This window comes from Leptodactylus fuscus, chromosome 7, assembly GCF_031893055.1.
Source record: "Leptodactylus fuscus isolate aLepFus1 chromosome 7, aLepFus1.hap2, whole genome shotgun sequence".
NCBI classification, from domain to species: domain Eukaryota; kingdom Metazoa; phylum Chordata; class Amphibia; order Anura; family Leptodactylidae; genus Leptodactylus; species Leptodactylus fuscus.
Genome location: NC_134271.1, coordinates 55,300,113 through 55,322,887, shown reverse-complemented (window position 1 = coordinate 55,322,887; position 22,775 = coordinate 55,300,113).

The following is a 22,775-nucleotide window of genomic DNA, read 5'->3' as shown; positions in this document are numbered from 1 at the left end:
CAGTCAGACAATGGCACTATATACCAGTAGCAAAAATTGTGGGTGCACGTAACCCCAATATATTCTTTGAATTACCAGTCAGAAACTGGCACTATATGGCAGTAGCAAGAAATGAGGGTATTTGTAACCCCAATATATTCTTTGAATTCCCAGTCAGACAATGGCACTATATACCAGTAGCAAGAAATGAGGGTATTTATAACCCCAATATATTCTTTGAATTCCCAGTCAGACAATGGCACTATATACCAGTAGCAAGAAATGAGGGTATTTATAACCCCAATATATTCTTTGAATTACCAGTCAGAAACTGGCACTATATGGCAGTAGCAAGAAATGAGGGTATTTGTAACCCCAATATATTCTTTGAATTCCCAGTCAGACAATGGCACTATATACCAGTAGCAAGAAATGAGGGTATTTATAACCCCAATATATTCTTTGAATTCCCAGTCAGACAATGGCACTATATACCAGTAGCAAAAATTGTGGGTGCACGTAACCCCAATATATTCTTTGAATTACCAGTCAGAAACTGGCACTATATGGCAGTAGCAAGAAATGAGGGTATTTGTAACCCCAATATATTCTTTGAATTACCAGTCAGACAATGGCACTATATACCAGTAGCAAGAAATGAGGGTATTTATAACCCCAATATATTCTTTGAATTCCCAGTCAGACAATGGCACTATATACCAGTAGCAAGAAATGAGGGTATTTATAACCCCAATATATTCTTTGAATTACCAGTCAGAAACTGGCACTATATGGCAGTAGCAAGAAATGAGGGTATTTGTAACCCCAATATATTCTTTGAATTCCCAGTCAGACAATGGCACTATATACCAGTAGCAAGAAATGAGGGTATTTATAACCCCAATATATTCTTTGAATTCCCAGTCAGACAATGGCACTATATACCAGTAGCAAGAAATGAGGGTATTTATAACCCCAATATATTATTTGAATTACCAGTCAGAAACTGGCACTATATGGCAGTAGCAAGAAATGAGGGTATTTGTAACCCCAATATATTCTTTGAATTCCCAGTCAGACAATGGCACTATATACCAGTAGCAAGAAATGAGGGTATTTATAACCCCAATATATTCTTTGAATTCCCAGTCAGACAATGGCACTATATACCAGTAGCAAAAATTGTGGGTGCACGTAACCCCAATATATTCTTTGAATTACCAGTCAGAAACTGGCACTATATGGCAGTAGCAAGAAATGAGGGTATTTGTAACCCTAATATATTCTTTGAATTCCCAGTCAGACAATGGCACTATATACCAGTAGCAAGAAATGAGGGTATTTATAACCCCAATATATTCTTTGAATTCCCAGTCAGACAATGGCACTATATACCAGTAGCAAGAAATGAGGGTATTTTTAACCCCAATATATTCATTGAATTACCAGTCAGAAACTGGCACTATATGGCAGTAGCAAGAAATGAGGGTATTTGTAACCCCAATATATTCTTTGAATTCCCAGTCAGACAATGGCACTATATACCAGTAGCAAGAAATGAGGGTATTTATAACCCCAATATATTCTTTGAATTCCCAGTCAGACAATGGCACTATATACCAGTAGCAAAAATTGTGGGTGCACGTAACCCCAATATATTCTTTGAATTACCAGTCAGAAACTGGCACTATATGGCAGTAGCAAGAAATGAGGGTATTTGTAACCCCAATATATTCTTTGAATTACCAGTCAGACAATGGCACTATATACCAGTAGCAAGAAATGAGGGTATTTGTAACCCCAATATATTCTTTGAATTCCCAGTCAGACAATGGCACTATATACCAGTAGCAAGAAATGAGGGTATTTATAACCCCAATATATTCTTTGAATTCCCAGTCAGACAATGGCACTATATACCAGTAGCAAGAAATGAGGGTATTTATAACCCCAATATATTCTTTGAATTACCAGTCAGAAACTGGCACTATATGGCAGTAGCAAGAAATTAGGGTATTTGTAACCCCAATATATTCTTTGAATTCCCAGTCAGACAATGGCACTATATACCAGTAGCAAAAATTGTGGGTGCACGTAACCCCAATATATTCTTTGAATTACCAGTCAGAAACTGGCACTATATGGCAGTAGCAAGAAATGAGGGTATTTGTAACCCCAATATATTCTTTGAATTCCCAGTCAGACAATGGCACTATATACCAGTAGCAAGAAATGAGGGTATTTATAACCCCAATATATTCTTTGAATTCCCAGTCAGAAACTGGCACTATATGGCAGTAGCAAGAAATGAGGGTATTTGTAACCCCAATATATTCTTTGAATTCCCAGTCAGACAATGGCACTATATACCAGTAGCAAGAAATGAGGGTATTTATAACCCCAATATATTCTTTGAATTCCCAGTCAGACAATGGCACTATATACCAGTAGCAAGAAATGAGGGTATTTATAACCCCAATATATTCTTTGAATTCCCAGTCAGACAATGGCACTATATACCAGTAGCAAGAAATGAGGGTATTTATAACCGCAATATATTATTTGAATTACCAGTCAGAAACTGGCACTATATGGCAGTAGCAAGAAATGAGGGTATTTGTAACCCCAATATATTCTTTGAATTCCCAGTCAGACAATGGCACTATATACCAGTAGCAAGAAATGAGGGTATTTATAACCCCAATATATTCTTTGAATTCCCAGTCAGACAATGGCACTATATACCAGTAGCAAAAATTGTGGGTGCACGTAACCCCAATATATTCTTTGAATTACCAGTCAGAAACTGGCACTATATGGCAGTAGCAAGAAATGAGGGTATTTGTAACCCTAATATATTCTTTGAATTCCCAGTCAGACAATGGCACTATATACCAGTAGCAAGAAATGAGGGTATTTATAACCCCAATATATTCTTTGAATTCCCAGTCAGACAATGGCACTATATACCAGTAGCAAGAAATGAGAGTATTTTTAACCCCAATATATTCATTGAATTACCAGTCAGAAACTGGCACTATATGGCAGTAGCAAGAAATGAGGGTATTTGTAACCCCAATATATTCTTTGAATTCCCAGTCAGACAATGGCACTATATACCAGTAGCAAGAAATGAGGGTATTTATAACCCCAATATATTCTTTGAATTCCCAGTCAGACAATGGCACTATATACCAGTAGCAAAAATTGTGGGTGCACGTAACCCCAATATATTCTTTGAATTACCAGTCAGAAACTGGCACTATATGGCAGTAGCAAGAAATGAGGGTATTTGTAACCCCAATATATTCTTTGAATTACCAGTCAGACAATGGCACTATATACCAGTAGCAAGAAATGAGGGTATTTATAACCCCAATATATTCTTTGAATTCCCAGTCAGACAATGGCACTATATACCAGTAGCAAGAAATGAGGGTATTTATAACCCCAATATATTCTTTGAATTACCAGTCAGAAAATGGCACTATATGGCAGTAGCAAGAAATGAGGGTATTTGTAACCCCAATATATTCTTTGAATTCCCAGTCAGACAATGGCACTATATACCAGTAGCAAGAAATGAGGGTATTTATAACCCCAATATATTCTTTGAATTCCCAGTCAGACAATGGCACTATATACCAGTAGCAAGAAATGAGGGTATTTATAACCCCAATATATTCATTGAATTACCAGTCAGAAACTGGCACTATATGGCAGTAGCAAGAAATGAGGGTATTTGTAACCCCAATATATTCTTTGAATTCCCAGTCAGACAATGGCACTATATACCAGTAGCAAGAAATGAGGGTATTTATAACCCCAATATATTCTTTGAATTCCCAGTCAGACAATGGCACTATATACCAGTAGCAAAAATTGTGGGTGCACGTAACCCCAATATATTCTTTGAATTACCAGTCAGAAACTGGCACTATATGGCAGTAGCAAGAAATGAGGGTATTTGTAACCCCAATATATTCTTTGAATTACCAGTCAGACAATGGCACTATATACCAGTAGCAAGAAATGAGGGTATTTATAACCCCAATATATTCTTTGAATTCCCAGTCAGACAATGGCACTATATACCAGTAGCAAGAAATGAGGGTATTTATAACCCCAATATATTCTTTGAATTACCAGTCAGAAACTGGCACTATATGGCAGTAGCAAGAAATGAGGGTATTTGTAACCCCAATATATTCTTTGAATTCCCAGTCAGACAATGGCACTATATACCAGTAGCAAGAAATGAGGGTATTTATAACCCCAATATATTCTTTGAATTCCCAGTCAGACAATGGCACTATATACCAGTAGCAAGAAATGAGGGTATTTATAACCCCAATATATTCTTTGAATTCCCAGTCAGACAATGGCACTATATACCAGTAGCAAAAATTGTGGGTGCACGTAACCCCAATATATTCTTTGAATTACCAGTCAAAAACTGGCACTATATGGCAGTAGCAAGAAATGAGGGTATTTGTAACCCCAATATATTCTTTGAATTCCCAGTCAGACAATGGCACTATATACCAGTAGCAAGAAATGAGGGTATTTATAACCCCAATATATTCTTTGAATTACCAGTCAGAAACTGGCACTATATGGCAGTAGCAAAAAATGAGGGTATTTGTAACCCCAATATATTCTTTGAATTCCCAGTCAGACAATGGCACTATATACCAGTAGCAAGAAATGAGGGTATTTATAACCCCAATATATTCTTTGAATTCCCAGTCAGACAATGGCACTATATAGCAGTAGCAAAAATTGTATGTGCACGTAACCCCAATATATTCTTTGAATTACCAGTCAGAAACTGGCACTATATGGCAGTAGCAAGAAATGAGGGTATTTGTAACCCCAATATATTCTTTGAATTACCAGTCAGACAATGGCACTATATACCAGTAGCAAGAAATGAGGGTATTTATAACCCCAATATATTCTTTGAATTCCCAGTCAGACAATGGCACTATATACCAGTAGCAAGAAATGAGGGTATTTATAACCCCAATATATTCTTTGAATTACCAGTCAGAAACTGGCACTATATGGCAGTAGCAAGAAATGAGGGTATTTGTAACCCCAATATATTCTTTGAATTCCCAGTCAGACAATGGCACTATATACCAGTAGCAAGAAATGAGGGTATTTATAACCCCAATATATTGTTTGAATTCCCAGTCAGACAATGGCACTATATACCAGTAGCAAGAAATGAGGGTATTTATAACCCCAATATATTCTTTGAATTACCAGTCAGAAACTGGCACTATATGGCAGTAGCAAGAAATTAGGGTATTTGTAACCCCAATATATTCTTTGAATTCCCAGTCAGACAATGGCACTATATACCAGTAGCAAGAATTGAGGGTATTTATAACCCCAATATATTCTTTGAATTCCCAGTCAGACAATGGCACTATATACCAGTAGCAAAAATTGTGGGTGCACGTAACCCCAATATATTCTTTGAATTACCAGTCAGAAACTGGCACTATATGGCAGTAGCAAGAAATGAGGGTATTTGTAACCCTAATATATTCTTTGAATTCCCAGTCAGACAATGGCACTATATACCAGTAGCAAGAAATGAGGGTATTTATAACCCCAATATATTCTTTGAATTCCCAGTCAGACAATGGCACTATATACCAGTAGCAAGAAATGAGGGTATTTTTAACCCCAATATATTCATTGAATTACCAGTCAGAAACTGGCACTATATGGCAGTAGCAAGAAATGAGGGTATTTGTAACCCCAATATATTCTTTGAATTCCCAGTCAGACAATGGCACTATATACCAGTAGCAAGAAATGAGGGTATTTATAACCCCAATATATTCTTTGAATTCCCAGTCAGACAATGGCACTATATACCAGTAGCAAAAATTGTGGGTGCACGTAACCCCAATATATTCTTTGAATTACCAGTCAGAAACTGGCACTATATGGCAGTAGCAAGAAATGAGGGTATTTGTAACCCCAATATATTCTTTGAATTCCCAGTCAGACAATGGCACTATATACCAGTAGCAAGAAATGAGGGTATTTATAACCCCAATATATTCTTTGAATTCCCAGTCAGACAATGGCACTATATACCAGTAGCAAGAAATGAGGGTATTTATAACCCCAATATATTCTTTGAATTACCAGTCAGAAACTGGCACTATATGGCAGTAGCAAGAAATGAGGGTATTTGTAACCCCAATATATTCTTTGAATTCCCAGTCAGACAATGGCACTATATACCAGTAGCAAGAAATGAGGGTATTTATAACCCCAATATATTCTTTGAATTCCCAGTCAGACAATGGCACTATATACCAGTAGCAAGAAATGAGGGTATTTATAACCCCAATATATTATTTGAATTACCAGTCAGAAACTGGCACTATATGGCAGTAGCAAGAAATGAGGGTATTTGTAACCCCAATATATTCTTTGAATTCCCAGTCAGACAATGGCACTATATACCAGTAGCAAGAAATGAGGGTATTTATAACCCCAATATATTCTTTGAATTCCCAGTCAGACAATGGCACTATATACCAGTAGCAAAAATTGTGGGTGCACGTAACCCCAATATATTCTTTGAATTACCAGTCAGAAACTGGCACTATATGGCAGTAGCAAGAAATGAGGGTATTTGTAACCCTAATATATTCTTTGAATTCCCAGTCAGACAATGGCACTATATACCAGTAGCAAGAAATGAGGGTATTTATAACCCCAATATATTCTTTGAATTCCCAGTCAGACAATGGCACTATATACCAGTAGCAAGAAATGAGGGTATTTTTAACCCCAATATATTCATTGAATTACCAGTCAGAAACTGGCACTATATGGCAGTAGCAAGAAATGAGGGTATTTGTAACCCCAATATATTCTTTGAATTCCCAGTCAGACAATGGCACTATATACCAGTAGCAAGAAATGAGGGTATTTATAACCCCAATATATTCTTTGAATTCCCAGTCAGACAATGGCACTATATACCAGTAGCAAAAATTGTGGGTGCACGTAACCCCAATATATTCTTTGAATTACCAGTCAGAAACTGGCACTATATGGCAGTAGCAAGAAATGAGGGTATTTGTAACCCCAATATATTCTTTGAATTCCCAGTCAGACAATGGCACTATATACCAGTAGCAAGAAATGAGGGTATTTATAACCCCAATATATTCTTTGAATTCCCAGTCAGACAATGGCACTATATACCAGTAGCAAGAAATGAGGGTATTTATAACCCCAATATATTCTTTGAATTACCAGTCAGAAACTGGCACTATATGGCAGTAGCAAGAAATGAGGGTATTTGTAACCCCAATATATTCTTTGAATTCCCAGTCAGACAATGGCACTATATACCAGTAGCAAGAAATGAGGGTATTTATAACCCCAATATATTCTTTGAATTCCCAGTCAGACAATGGCACTATATACCAGTAGCAAGAAATGAGGGTATTTATAACCCCAATATATTCTTTGAATTACCAGTCAGAAACTGGCACTATATGGCAGTAGCAAGAAATGAGGGTATTTGTAACCCCAATATATTCTTTGAATTCCCAGTCAGACAATGGCACTATATACCAGTAGCAAGAAATGAGGGTATTTATAACCCCAATATATTCTTTGAATTCCCAGTCAGACAATGGCACTATATACCAGTAGCAAAAATTGTGGGTGCACGTAACCCCAATATATTCTTTGAATTACCAGTCAGAAACTGGCACTATATGGCAGTAGCAAGAAATGAGGGTATTTGTAACCCTAATATATTCTTTGAATTCCCAGTCAGACAATGGCACTATATACCAGTAGCAAGAAATGAGGGTATTTATAACCCCAATATATTCTTTGAATTCCCAGTCAGACAATGGCACTATATACCAGTAGCAAGAAATGAGGGTATTTATAACCCCAATATATTCTTTGAATTACCAGTCAGAAACTGGCACTATATGGCAGTAGCAAGAAATGAAGGTATTTATAACCCCAATATATTCTTTGAATTCCCAGTCAGACAATGGCACTATATACCAGTAGCAAGAAATGAGGGTATTTATAACCCCAATATATTCTTTGAATTACCAGTCAGAAACTGGCACTATATGGCAGTAGCAAGAAATGAGGGTATTTGTAACCCCAATATATTCTTTGAATTCCCAGTCAGACAATGGCACTATATACCAGTAGCAAGAAATGAGGGTATTTATAACCCCAATATATTCTTTGAATTCCCAGTCAGACAATGGCACTGTATACCAGTAGCAAAAATTGTGGGTGCACGTAACCCCAATATATTCTTTGAATTACCAGTCAGAAACTGGCACTATATGGCAGTAGCAAGAAATGAGGGTATTTGTAACCCCAATATATTCTTTGAATTCCCAGTCAGACAATGGCACTATATACCAGTAGCAAGAAATGAGGGTATTTATAACCCCAATATATTCTTTGAATTCCCAGTCAGACAATGGCACTATATACCAGTAGCAAGAAATGAGGGTATTTATAACCCCAATATATTCTTTGAATTACCAGTGAGAAACTGGCACTATATGGCAGTAGCAAGAAATGAGGGTATTTGTAACCCCAATATATTCTTTGAATTCCCAGTCAGACAATGGCACTATATACCAGTAGCAAGAAATGAGGGTATTTATAACCCCAATATATTCTTTGAATTCCTAGTCAGACAATGGCACTATATACCAGTAGCAAAAATTGTGGGTGCACGTAACCCCAATATATTCTTTGAATTACCAGTCAGAAACTGGCACTATATGGCAGTAGCAAGAAATGAGGGTATTTGTAACCCCAATATATTCTTTGAATTCCCAGTCAGACAATGGCACTATATACCAGTAGCAAGAAATGAGGGTATTTATAACCCCAATATATTCTTTGAATTCCCAGTCAGACAATGGCACTATATACCAGTAGCAAGAAATGAGGGTATTTATAACCCCAATATATTCTTTGAATTACCAGTCAGAAACTGGCACTATATGGCAGTAGCAAGAAATGAAGGTATTTATAACCCCAATATATTCTTTGAATTCCCAGTCAGACAATGGCACTATATACCAGTAGCAAGAAATGAGGGTATTTATAACCCCAATATATTCTTTGAATTACCAGTCAGAAACTGGCACTATATGGCAGTAGCAAGAAATGAGGGTATTTGTAACCCCAATATATTCTTTGAATTCCCAGTCAGACAATGGCACTATATACCAGTAGCAAGAAATGAGGGTATTTATAACCTCAATATATTCTTTGAATTCCCAGTCAGACAATGGCACTATATACCAGTAGCAAAAATTGTGGGTGCACGTAACCCCAATATATTCTTTGAATTACCAGTCAGAAACTGGCACTATATGGCAGTAGCAAGAAATGAGGGTATTTGTAACCCCAATATATTCTTTGAATTCCCAGTCAGACAATGGCACTATATACCAGTAGCAAGAAATGAGGGTATTTATAACCCCAATATATTCTTTGAATTCCCAGTCAGACAATGGCACTATATACCAGTAGCAAGAAATGAGGGTATTTATAACCCCAATATATTCTTTGAATTACCAGTGAGAAACTGGCACTATATGGCAGTAGCAAGAAATGAGGGTATTTGTAACCCCAATATATTCTTTGAATTCCCAGTCAGACAATGGCACTATATACCAGTAGCAAGAAATGAGGGTATTTATAACCCCAATATATTCTTTGAATTCCTAGTCAGACAATGGCACTATATACCAGTAGCAAAAATTGTGGGTGCACGTAACCCCAATATATTCTTTGAATTACCAGTCAGAAACTGGCACTATATGGCAGTAGCAAGAAATGAGGGTATTTGTAACCCTAATATATTCTTTGAATTCCCAGTCAGACAATGGCACTATATACCAGTAGCAAGAAATGAGGGTATTTATAACCCCAATATATATTGTTTGAATTCCCAGTCAGACAATGGCACTATATACCAGTAGCAAGAAATGAGGGTATTTATAACCCCAATATATTCTTTGAATTACCAGTCAGAAACTGGCACTATATGGCAGTAGCAAGAAATGAGGGTATTTGTAACCCCAATATATTCTTTGAATTCCCAGTCAGACAATGGCACTATATACCAGTAGCAAGAAATGAAGGTATTTATAACCCCAATATATTCTTTGAATTACCAGTCAGAAACTGGCACTATATGGCAGTAGCAAGAAATGAGGGTATTTGTAACCCCAATATATTCTTTGAATTCCCAGTCAGACAATGGCACTATATACCAGTAGCAAGAAATGAGGGTATTTATAACCCCAATATATTCTTTGAATTCCCAGTCAGACAATGGCACTATATACCAGTAGCAAGAAATGAGGGTATTTTTAACCCCAATATATTCATTGAATTACCAGTCAGAAACTGGCACTATATGGCAGTAGCAAGAAATGAGGGTATTTGTAACCCCAATATATTCTTTGAATTCCCAGTCAGACAATGGCACTATATACCAGTAGCAAGAAATGAGGGTATTTATAACCCCAATATATTCTTTGAATTCCCAGTCAGACAATGGCACTATATACCAGTAGCAAAAATTGTGGGTGCACGTAACCCCAATATATTCTTTGAATTACCAGTCAGAAACTGGCACTATATGGCAGTAGCAAGAAATGAGGGTATTTGTAACCCCAATATATTTTTTGAATTCCCAGTCAGACAATGGCACTATATACCAGTAGCAAGAAATGAGGGTATTTATAACCCCAATATATTCTTTGAATTCCCAGTCAGACAATGGCACTATATACCAGTAGCAAGAAATGAGGGTATTTATAACCCCAATATATTCTTTGAATTACCAGTCAGAAACTGGCACTATATGGCAGTAGCAAGAAATGAGGGTATTTGTAACCCCAATATATTCTTTGAATTCCCAGTCAGACAATGGCACTATATACCAGTAGCAAGAAATGAGGGTATTTATAACCCCAATATATTCTTTGAATTCCTAGTCAGACAATGGCACTATATACCAGTAGCAAAAATTGTGGGTGCACGTAACCCCAATATATTCTTTGAATTACCAGTCAGAAACTGGCACTATATGGCAGTAGCAAGAAATGAGGGTATTTGTAACCCTAATATATTCTTGAATTCCCAGTCAGACAATGGCCACTATATACCAGTAGCAAGAAATGAGGGTATTTATAACCCCAATATATATTGTTTGAATTCCCAGTCAGACAATGGCACTATATACCAGTAGCAAGAAATGAGGGTATTTATAACCCCAATATATTCTTTGAATTACCAGTCAGAAACTGGCACTATATGGCAGTAGCAAGAAATGAGGGTATTTGTAACCCCAATATATTCTTTGAATTCCCAGTCAGACAATGGCACTATATACCAGTAGCAAGAAATGAAGGTATTTATAACCCCAATATATTCTTTGAATTACCAGTCAGAAACTGGCACTATATGGCAGTAGCAAGAAATGAGGGTATTGTAACCCCAATATATTCTTTGAATTCCCAGTCAGACAATGGCACTATATACCAGTAGCAAGAAATGAGGGTATTTATAACCCCAATATATTCTTTGAATTCCCAGTCAGACAATGGCACTATATACCAGTAGCAAGAAATGAGGGTATTTTTAACCCCAATATATTCATTGAATTACCAGTCAGAAACTGGCACTATATGGCAGTAGCAAGAAATGAGGGTATTTGTAACCCCAATATATTCTTTGAATTCCCAGTCAGACAATGGCACTATATACCAGTAGCAAGAAATGAGGGTATTTATAACCCCAATATATTCTTTGAATTCCCAGTCAGACAATGGCACTATATACCAGTAGCAAAAATTGTGGGTGCACGTAACCCCAATATATTCTTTGAATTACCAGTCAGAAACTGGCACTATATGGCAGTAGCAAGAAATGAGGGTATTTGTAACCCCAATATATTCTTTGAATTCCCAGTCAGACAATGGCACTATATACCAGTAGCAAGAAATGAGGGTATTTATAACCCCAATATATTCTTTGAATTCCCAGTCAGACAATGGCACTATATACCAGTAGCAAGAATGAGGGTATTTATAACCCCAATATATTCTTTGAATTACCAGTCAGAAACTGGCACTATATGGCAGTAGCAAGAAATGAGGGTATTTGTAACCCCAATATATTCTTTGAATTCCCAGTCAGACAATGGCACTATATACCAGTAGCAAGAAATGAGGGTATTTATAACCCCAATATATTCTTTGAATTCCCAGTCAGACAATGGCACTATATACCAGTAGCAAAAATTGTGGGTGCACGTAACCCCAATATATTCTTTGAATTACCAGTCAGAAACTGGCACTATATGGCAGTAGCAAGAAATGAGGGTATTTGTAACCCCAATATATTCTTTGAATTACCAGTCAGACAATGGCACTATATACCAGTAGCAAGAAATGAGGGTATTTATAACCCCAATATATTCTTTGAATTCCCAGTCAGACAATGGCACTATATACCAGTAGCAAGAAATGAGGGTATTTATAACCCCAATATATTCTTTGAATTACCAGTCAGAAACTGGCACTATATGGCAGTAGCAAGAAATTAGGGTATTTGTAACCCCAATATATTCTTTGAATTCCCAGTCAGACAATGGCACTATATACCAGTAGCAAGAAATGAGGGTATTTATAACCCCAATATATTCTTTGAATTCCCAGTCAGACAATGGCACTATATACCAGTAGCAAGAAATGAGGGTATTTATAACCCCAATATATTATTTGAATTACCAGTCAGAAACTGGCACTATATGGCAGTAGCAAGAAATGAGGGTATTTGTAACCCCAATATATTCTTTGAATTCCCAGTCAGACAATGGTACTATATACCAGTAGCAAGAAATGAGGGTATTTATAACCCCAATATATTCTTTGAATTCCCAGTCAGACAATGGCACTATATACCAGTAGCAAGAAATGAGGGTATTTTTAACCCCAATATATTCATTGAATTACCAGTCAGAAACTGGCACTATATGGCAGTAGCAAGAAATGAGGGTATTTGTAACCCCAATATATTCTTTGAATTCCCAGTCAGACAATGGCACTATATACCAGTAGCAAGAAATGAGGGTATTTATAACCCCAATATATTCTTTGAATTCCCAGTCAGACAATGGCACTATATACCAGTAGCAAGAAATGAGGGTATTTATAACCCCAATATATTCTTTGAATTACCAGTCAGAAACTGGCACTATATGGCAGTAGCAAGAAATGAGGGTATTTGTAACCCCAATATATTCTTTGAATTCCCAGTCAGACAATGGCACTATATACCAGTAGCAAGAAATGAGGGTATTTATAACCCCAATATATTCTTTGAATTCCCAGTCAGACAATGGCACTATATACCAGTAGCAAGAAATGAGGGTATTTATAACCCCAATATATTCTTTGAATTCCCAGTCAGACAATGGCACTATATACCAGTAGCAAGAAATGAGGGTATTTATAACCCCAATATATTCTTTGAATTACCAGTCAGAAACTGGCACTATATGGCAGTAGCAAGAAATGAGGGTATTTGTAACCCCAATATATTCTTTGAATTCCCAGTCAGACAATGGCACTATATACCAGTAGCAAGAAATGAGGGTATTTATAACCCCAATATATTCTTTGAATTCCTAGTCAGACAATGGCACTATATACCAGTAGCAAAAATTGTGGGTGCACGTAACCCCAATATATTCTTTGAATTACCAGTCAGAAACTGGCACTATATGGCAGTAGCAAGAAATGAGGGTATTTGTAACCCTAATATATTCTTTGAATTCCCAGTCAGACAATGGCACTATATACCAGTAGCAAGAAATGAGGGTATTTATAACCCCAATATATATTGTTTGAATTCCCAGTCAGACAATGGCACTATATACCAGTAGCAAGAAATGAGGGTATTTATAACCCCAATATATTCTTTGAATTACCAGTCAGAAACTGGCACTATATGGCAGTAGCAAGAAATGAGGGTATTTGTAACCCCAATATATTCTTTGAATTCCCAGTCAGACAATGGCACTATATACCAGTAGCAAGAAATGAAGGTATTTATAACCCCAATATATTCTTTGAATTACCAGTCAGAAACTGGCACTATATGGCAGTAGCAAGAAATGAGGGTATTTGTAACCCCAATATATTCTTTGAATTCCCAGTCAGACAATGGCACTATATACCAGTAGCAAGAAATGAGGGTATTTATAACCCCAATATATTCTTTGAATTCCCAGTCAGACAATGGCACTATATACCAGTAGCAAGAAATGAGGGTATTTTTAACCCCAATATATTCATTGAATTACCAGTCAGAAACTGGCACTATATGGCAGTAGCAAGAAATGAGGGTATTTGTAACCCCAATATATTCTTTGAATTCCCAGTCAGACAATGGCACTATATACCAGTAGCAAGAAATGAGGGTATTTATAACCCCAATATATTCTTTGAATTCCCAGTCAGACAATGGCACTATATACCAGTAGCAAAAATTGTGGGTGCACGTAACCCCAATATATTCTTTGAATTACCAGTCAGAAACTGGCACTATATGGCAGTAGCAAGAAATGAGGGTATTTGTAACCCCAATATATTCTTTGAATTCCCAGTCAGACAATGGCACTATATACCAGTAGCAAGAAATGAGGGTATTTATAACCCCAATATATTCTTTGAATTCCCAGTCAGACAATGGCACTATATACCAGTAGCAAGAAATGAGGGTATTTATAACCCCAATATATTCTTTGAATTACCAGTCAGAAACTGGCACTATATGGCAGTAGCAAGAAATGAGGGTATTTGTAACCCCAATATATTCTTTGAATTCCCAGTCAGACAATGGCACTATATACCAGTAGCAAGAAATGAGGGTATTTATAACCCCAATATATTCTTTGAATTCCCAGTCAGACAATGGCACTATATACCAGTAGCAAAAATTGTGGGTGCACGTAACCCCAATATATTCTTTGAATTACCAGTCAGAAACTGGCACTATATGGCAGTAGCAAGAAATGAGGGTATTTGTAACCCCAATATATTCTTTGAATTACCAGTCAGACAATGGCACTATATACCAGTAGCAAGAAATGAGGGTATTTATAACCCCAATATATTCTTTGAATTCCCAGTCAGACAATGGCACTATATACCAGTAGCAAGAAATGAGGGTATTTATAACCCCAATATATTCTTTGAATTACCAGTCAGAAACTGGCACTATATGGCAGTAGCAAGAAATTAGGGTATTTGTAACCCCAATATATTCTTTGAATTCCCAGTCAGACAATGGCACTATATACCAGTAGCAAGAAATGAGGGTATTTATAACCCCAATATATTCTTTGAATTCCCAGTCAGACAATGGCACTATATACCAGTAGCAAGAAATGAGGGTATTTATAACCCCAATATATTATTTGAATTACCAGTCAGAAACTGGCACTATATGGCAGTAGCAAGAAATGAGGGTATTTGTAACCCCAATATATTCTTTGAATTCCCAGTCAGACAATGGTACTATATACCAGTAGCAAGAAATGAGGGTATTTATAACCCCAATATATTCTTTGAATTCCCAGTCAGACAATGGCACTATATACCAGTAGCAAGAAATGAGGGTATTTTTAACCCCAATATATTCATTGAATTACCAGTCAGAAACTGGCACTATATGGCAGTAGCAAGAAATGAGGGTATTTGTAACCCCAATATATTCTTTGAATTCCCAGTCAGACAATGGCACTATATACCAGTAGCAAGAAATGAGGGTATTTATAACCCCAATATATTCTTTGAATTCCCAGTCAGACAATGGCACTATATACCAGTAGCAAGAAATGAGGGTATTTATAACCCCAATATATTCTTTGAATTACCAGTCAGAAACTGGCACTATATGGCAGTAGCAAGAAATGAGGGTATTTGTAACCCCAATATATTCTTTGAATTCCCAGTCAGACAATGGCACTATATACCAGTAGCAAGAAATGAGGGTATTTATAACCCCAATATATTCTTTGAATTCCCAGTCAGACAATGGCACTATATACCAGTAGCAAGAAATGAGGGTATTTATAACCCCAATATATTCTTTGAATTACCAGTCAGAAACTGGCACTATATGGCAGTAGCAAGAAATGAGGGTATTTGTAACCCCAATATATTCTTTGAATTCCTAGTCAGACAATGGCACTATATACCAGTAGCAAGAAATGAGGGTATTTATAACCCCAATATATTCTTTGAATTCCCAGTCAGACAATGGCACTATATACCAGTAGCAAGAAATGAGGGTATTTATAACCCCAATATATTCTTTGAATTACCAGTCAGAAACTGGCACTATATGGCAGTAGCAAGAAATGAGGGTATTTGTAACCCCAATATATTCTTTGAATTCCCAGTCAGACAATGGCACTATATACCAGTAGCAAGAAATGAGGGTATTTATAACCCCAATATATTCTTTGAATTCCCAGTCAGACAATGGCACTATATACCAGTAGCAAGAAATGAGGGTATTTATAACCCCAATATATTCTTTGAATTACCAGTCAGAAACTGGCACTATATGGCAGTAGCAAGAAATGAGGGTATTTGTAACCCCAATATATTCTTTGAATTCCCAGTCAGACAATGGCACTATATACCAGTAGCAAGAAATGAGGGTATTTATAACCCCAATATATTCTTTGAATTACCAGTCAGAAACTGGCACTATATGGCAGTAGCAAGAAATGAGGGTATTTGTAACCCCAATATATTCTTTGAATTCCCAGTCAGACAATGGCACTATATACCAGTAGCAAGAAATGAGGGTATTTATAACCCCAATATATTCTTTGAATTCCCAGTCAGACAATGGCACTATATACCAGTAGCAAGAAATGAGGGTATTTATAACCCCAATATATTATTTGAATTACCAGTCAGAAACTGGCACTATATGGCAGTAGCAAGAAATGAAGGTATTTGTAACCCCAATATATTCTTTGAATTCCCAGTCAGACAATGGCACTATATACCAGTAGCAAGAAATGAGGGCATTTATAACCCCAATATATTCTTTGAATTCCCAGTCAGACAATGGCACTATATACCAGTAGCAAAAATTGTGGGTGCACGTAACCCCAATATATTCTTTGAATTACCAGTCAGAAACTGGCACTATATGGCAGTAGCAAGAAATGAGGGTATTTGTAACCCTAATATATTCTTTGAATTCCCAGTCAGACAATGGCACTATATACCAGTAGCAAGAAATGAGGGTATTTATAACCCCAATATATTCTTTGAATTCCCAGTCAGACAATGGCACTATATACCAGTAGCAAGAAATGAGGGTATTTTTAACCCCAATATATTCATTGAATTACCAGTCAGAAACTGGCACTATATGGCAGTAGCAAGAAATGAGGGTATTTGTAACCCCAATATATTCTTTGAATTCCCAGTCAGACAATGGCACTATATACCAGTAGCAAGAAATGAGGGTATTTATAACCCCAATATATTCTTTGAATTCCCAGTCAGACAATGGCACTATATACCAGTAGCAAAAATTGTGGGTGCACGTAACCCCAATATATTCTTTGAATTACCAGTCAGAAACTGGCACTATATGGCAGTAGCAAGAAATGAGGGTATTTGTAACCCCAATATATTCTTTGAATTACCAGTCAGACAATGGCACTATATACCAGTAGCAAGAAATGAGGGTATTTATAACCCCAATATATTCTTTGAATTCCCAGTCAGACAATGGCACTATATACCAGTAGCAAGAAATGAGGGTATTTATAACCCCAATATATTCTTTGAATTACCAGTCAGAAACTGGCACTATATGGCAGTAGCAAGAAATGAGGGTATTTGTAACCCCAATATATTCTTTGAATTCCCAGTCAGACAATGGCACTATATACCAGTAGCAAGAAATGAGGGTATTTATAACCCCAATATATTCTTTGAATTCCCAGTCAGACAATGGCACTATATACCAGTAGCAAGAAATGAGGGTATTTATAACCCCAATATATTCTTTGAATTACCAGTCAGAAACTGGCACTATATGGCAGTAGCAAGAAATGAGGGTATTTGTAACCCCAATATATTCTTTGAATTCCCAGTCAGACAATGGCACTATATACCAGTAGCAAGAAATGAGGGTATTTATAACCCCAATATATTCTTTGAATTCCCAGTCAGACAATGGCACTATATACCAGTAGCAAGAAATGAGGGTATTTGTAACCCCAATATATTCTTTGAATTACCAGTCAGAAACTGGCACTATATGGCAGTAGCAAGAAATGAGGGAATTTGTAACCCCAATATATTCTTTGAATTCCCAGTCAGACAATGGCACTATATACCAGTAGCAAGAAATGAGGGTATTTATAACCCCAATATATTCTTTGAATTCCCAGTCAGACAATGGCACTATATACCAGTAGCAAGAAATGAGGGTATTTATAACCCCAATATATTCTTTGAATTACCAGTCAGAAATTGGCACTATATGGCAGTAGCAAGAAATGAGGGTATTTGTAACCCCAATATATTCTTTGAATTCCCAGTCAGACAATGGCACTATATACCAGTAGCAAGAAATGAGGGTATTTATAACCCCAATATATTCTTTGAATTACCAGTCAGAAACTGGCACTATATGGCAGTAGCAAGAAATGAGGGTATTTGTAACCCCAATATATTCTTTGAATTCCCAGTCAGACAATGGCACTATATACCAGTAGCAAGAAATGAGGGTATTTATAACCCCAATATATTCTTTGAATTCCCAGTCAGACAATGGCACTATATACCAGTAGCAAAAATTGTGGGTGCACGTAACCCCAATATATTCTTTGAATTACCAGTCAGAAACTGGCACTATATGGCAGTAGCAAGAAATGAGGGTATTTGTAACCCCAATATATTCTTTGAATTCCCAGTCAGACAATTGCACTATATACCAGTAGCAAGAAATGAGGGTATTTATAACCCCAATATATTCTTTGAATTCCCAGTCAGACAATGGCACTATATACCAGTAGCAAGAAATGAGGGTATTTATAACCCCAATATATTCTTTGAATTACCAGTGAGAAACTGGCACTATATGGCAGTAGCAAGAAATGAGGGTATTTGTAACCCCAATATATTCTTTGAATTCCCAGTCAGACAATGGCACTGTATACCAGTAGCAAGAAATGAGGGTATTTATAACCCCAATATATTCTTTGAATTCCTAGTCAGACAATGGCACTATATACCAGTAGCAAAAATTGTGGGTGCACGTAACCCCAATATATTCTTTGAATTACCAGTCAGAAACTGGCACTATATGGCAGTAGCAAGAAATGAGGGTATTTGTAACCCCAATATATTCTTTAAATTACCAGTCAGACAATGGCACTATATACCAGTAGCAAGAAATGAGGGTATTTATAACCCCAATATATTCTTTGAATTCCCAGTCAGACAATGGCACTATATACCAGTAGCAAAAATTGTGGGTGCACGTAACCCCAATATATTCTTTGAATTACCAGTCAGAAACTGGCACTATATGGCAGTAGCAAGAAATGAGGGTATTTGTAACCCCAATATAGTCTTTGAATTCCCAGTCAGACAATGGCACTATATACCAGTAGCAAGAAATGAAGGTATTTATAACCCCAATATATTCTTTGAATTACCAGTCAGAAACTGGCACTATATGGCAGTAGCAAGAAATGAGGGTATTTGTAACCCCAATAAATTCTTTGAATTCCCAGTCAGACAATGGCACTATATACCAGTAGCAAGAAATGAGGGTATTTATAACCCCAATATATTCTTTGAATTCCCAGTCAGACAATGGCACTATATACCAGTAGCAAGAAATGAGGGTATTTATAACCCCAATATATTCTTTGAATTACCAGTCAGAAACTGGCACTATATGGCAGTAGCAAGAAATGAGGGTATTTGTAACCCCAATATATTCTTTGAATTACCAGTCAGACAATGGCACTATATACCAGTAGCAAGAAATGAGGGTATTTATAACCCCAATATATTCTTTGAATTCCCAGTCAGACAATGGCACTATATACCAGTAGCAAGAAATGAGGGTATTTATAACCCCAATATATTCTTTGAATTACCAGTCAGAAACTGGCACTATATGGCAGTAGCAAGAAATGAGGGTATTTGTAACCCCAATATATTCTTTGAATTCCCAGTCAGACAATGGCACTATATACCAGTAGCAAGAAATGAGGGTATTTATAACCCCAATATATTCTTTGAATTCCCAGTCAGACAATGGCACTATATACCAGTAGCAAGAAATGAGGGTATTTATAACCCCAATATATTATTTGAATTACCAGTCAGAAACTGGCACTATATGGCAGTAGCAAGAAATGAGGGTATTTGTAACCCCAATATATTCTTTGAATTCCCAGTCAGACAATGGCACTATATACCAGTAGCAAGAAATGAGGGTATTTATAACCCCAATATATTCTTTGAATTCCCAGTCAGACAATGGCACTATATACCAGTAGCAAAAATTGTGGGTGCACGTAACCCCAATATATTCTTTGAATTACCAGTCAGAAACTGGCACTATATGGCAGTAGCAAGAAATGAGGGTATTTGTAACCCTAATATATTCATTGAATTCCCAGTCAGACAATGGCACTATATACCAGTAGCAAGAAATGAGGGTATTTATAACCCCAATATATTCTTTGAATTCCCAGTCAGACAATGGCACTATATACCAGTAGCAAGAAATGAGGGTATTTATAACCCCAATATATTCTTTGAATTACCAGTCAGAAACTGGCACTATATGGCAGTAGCAAGAAATGAGGGTATTTGTAACCCCAATATATTCTTTGAATTCCCAGTCAGACAATGGCACTATATACCAGTAGCAAGAAATGAGGGTATTTATAACCCCAATATATTCTTTGAATTCCCAGTCAGACAATGGCACTATATACCAGTAGCAAAAATTGTGGGTGCACGTAACCCCAATATATTCTTTGAATTACCAGTCAGAAACTGGCACTATATGGCAGTAGCAAGAAATGAGGGTATTTGTAACCCCAATATATTCTTTGAATTCCCAGTCAGACAATTGCACTATATACCAGTAGCAAGAAATGAGGGTATTTATAACCCCAATATATTCTTTGAATTCCCAGTCAGACAATGGCACTATATACCAGTAGCAAGAAATGAGGGTATTTATAACCCCAATATATTCTTTGAATTACCAGTGAGAAACTGGCACTATATGGCAGTAGCAAGAAATGAGGGTATTTGTAACCCCAATATATTCTTTGAATTCCCAGTCAGACAATGGCACTGTATACCAGTAGCAAGAAATGAGGGTATTTATAACCCCAATATATTCTTTGAATTCCTAGTCAGACAATGGCACTATATACCAGTAGCAAAAATTGTGGGTGCACGTAACCCCAATATATTCTTTGAATTACCAGTCAGAAACTGGCACTATATGGCAGTAGCAAGAAATGAGGGTATTTGTAACCCCAATATATTCTTTAAATTACCAGTCAGACAATGGCACTATATACCAGTAGCAAGAAATGAGGGTATTTATAACCCCAATATATTCTTTGAATTCCCAGTCAGACAATGGCACTATATACCAGTAGCAAAAATTGTGGGTGCACGTAACCCCAATATATTCTTTGAATTACCAGTCAGAAACTGGCACTATATGGCAGTAGCAAGAAATGAGGGTATTTGTAACCCCAATATAGTCTTTGAATTCCCAGTCAGACAATGGCACTATATACCAGTAGCAAGAAATGAAGGTATTTATAACCCCAATATATTCTTTGAATTACCAGTCAGAAACTGGCACTATATGGCAGTAGCAAGAAATGAGGGTATTTGTAACCCCAATAAATTCTTTGAATTCCCAGTCAGACAATGGCACTATATACCAGTAGCAAGAAATGAGGGTATTTATAACCCCAATATATTCTTTGAATTCCCAGTCAGACAATGGCACTATATACCAGTAGCAAGAAATGAGGGTATTTATAACCCCAATATATTCTTTGAATTACCAGTCAGAAACTGGCACTATATGGCAGTAGCAAGAAATGAGGGTATTTGTAACCCCAATATATTCTTTGAATTACCAGTCAGACAATGGCACTATATACCAGTAGCAAGAAATGAGGGTATTTATAACCCCAATATATTCTTTGAATTCCCAGTCAGACAATGGCACTATATACCAGTAGCAAAAATTGTGGGTGCACGTAACCCCAATATATTCTTTGAATTACCAGTCAGAAACTGGCACTATATGGCAGTAGCAAGAAATGAGGGTATTTGTAACCCTAATATATTCATTGAATTCCCAGTCAGACAATGGCACTATATACCAGTAGCAAGAAATGAGGGTATTTATAACCCCAATATATTCTTTGAATTCCCAGTCAGACAATGGCACTATATACCAGTAGCAAGAAATGAGGGTATTTATAACCCCAATATATTCTTTGAATTACCAGTCAGAAACTGGCACTATATGGCAGTAGCAAGAAATGAGGGTATTTGTAACCCCAATATATTCTTTGAATTCCCAGTCAGACAATGGCACTATATACCAGTAGCAAGAAATGAGGGTAT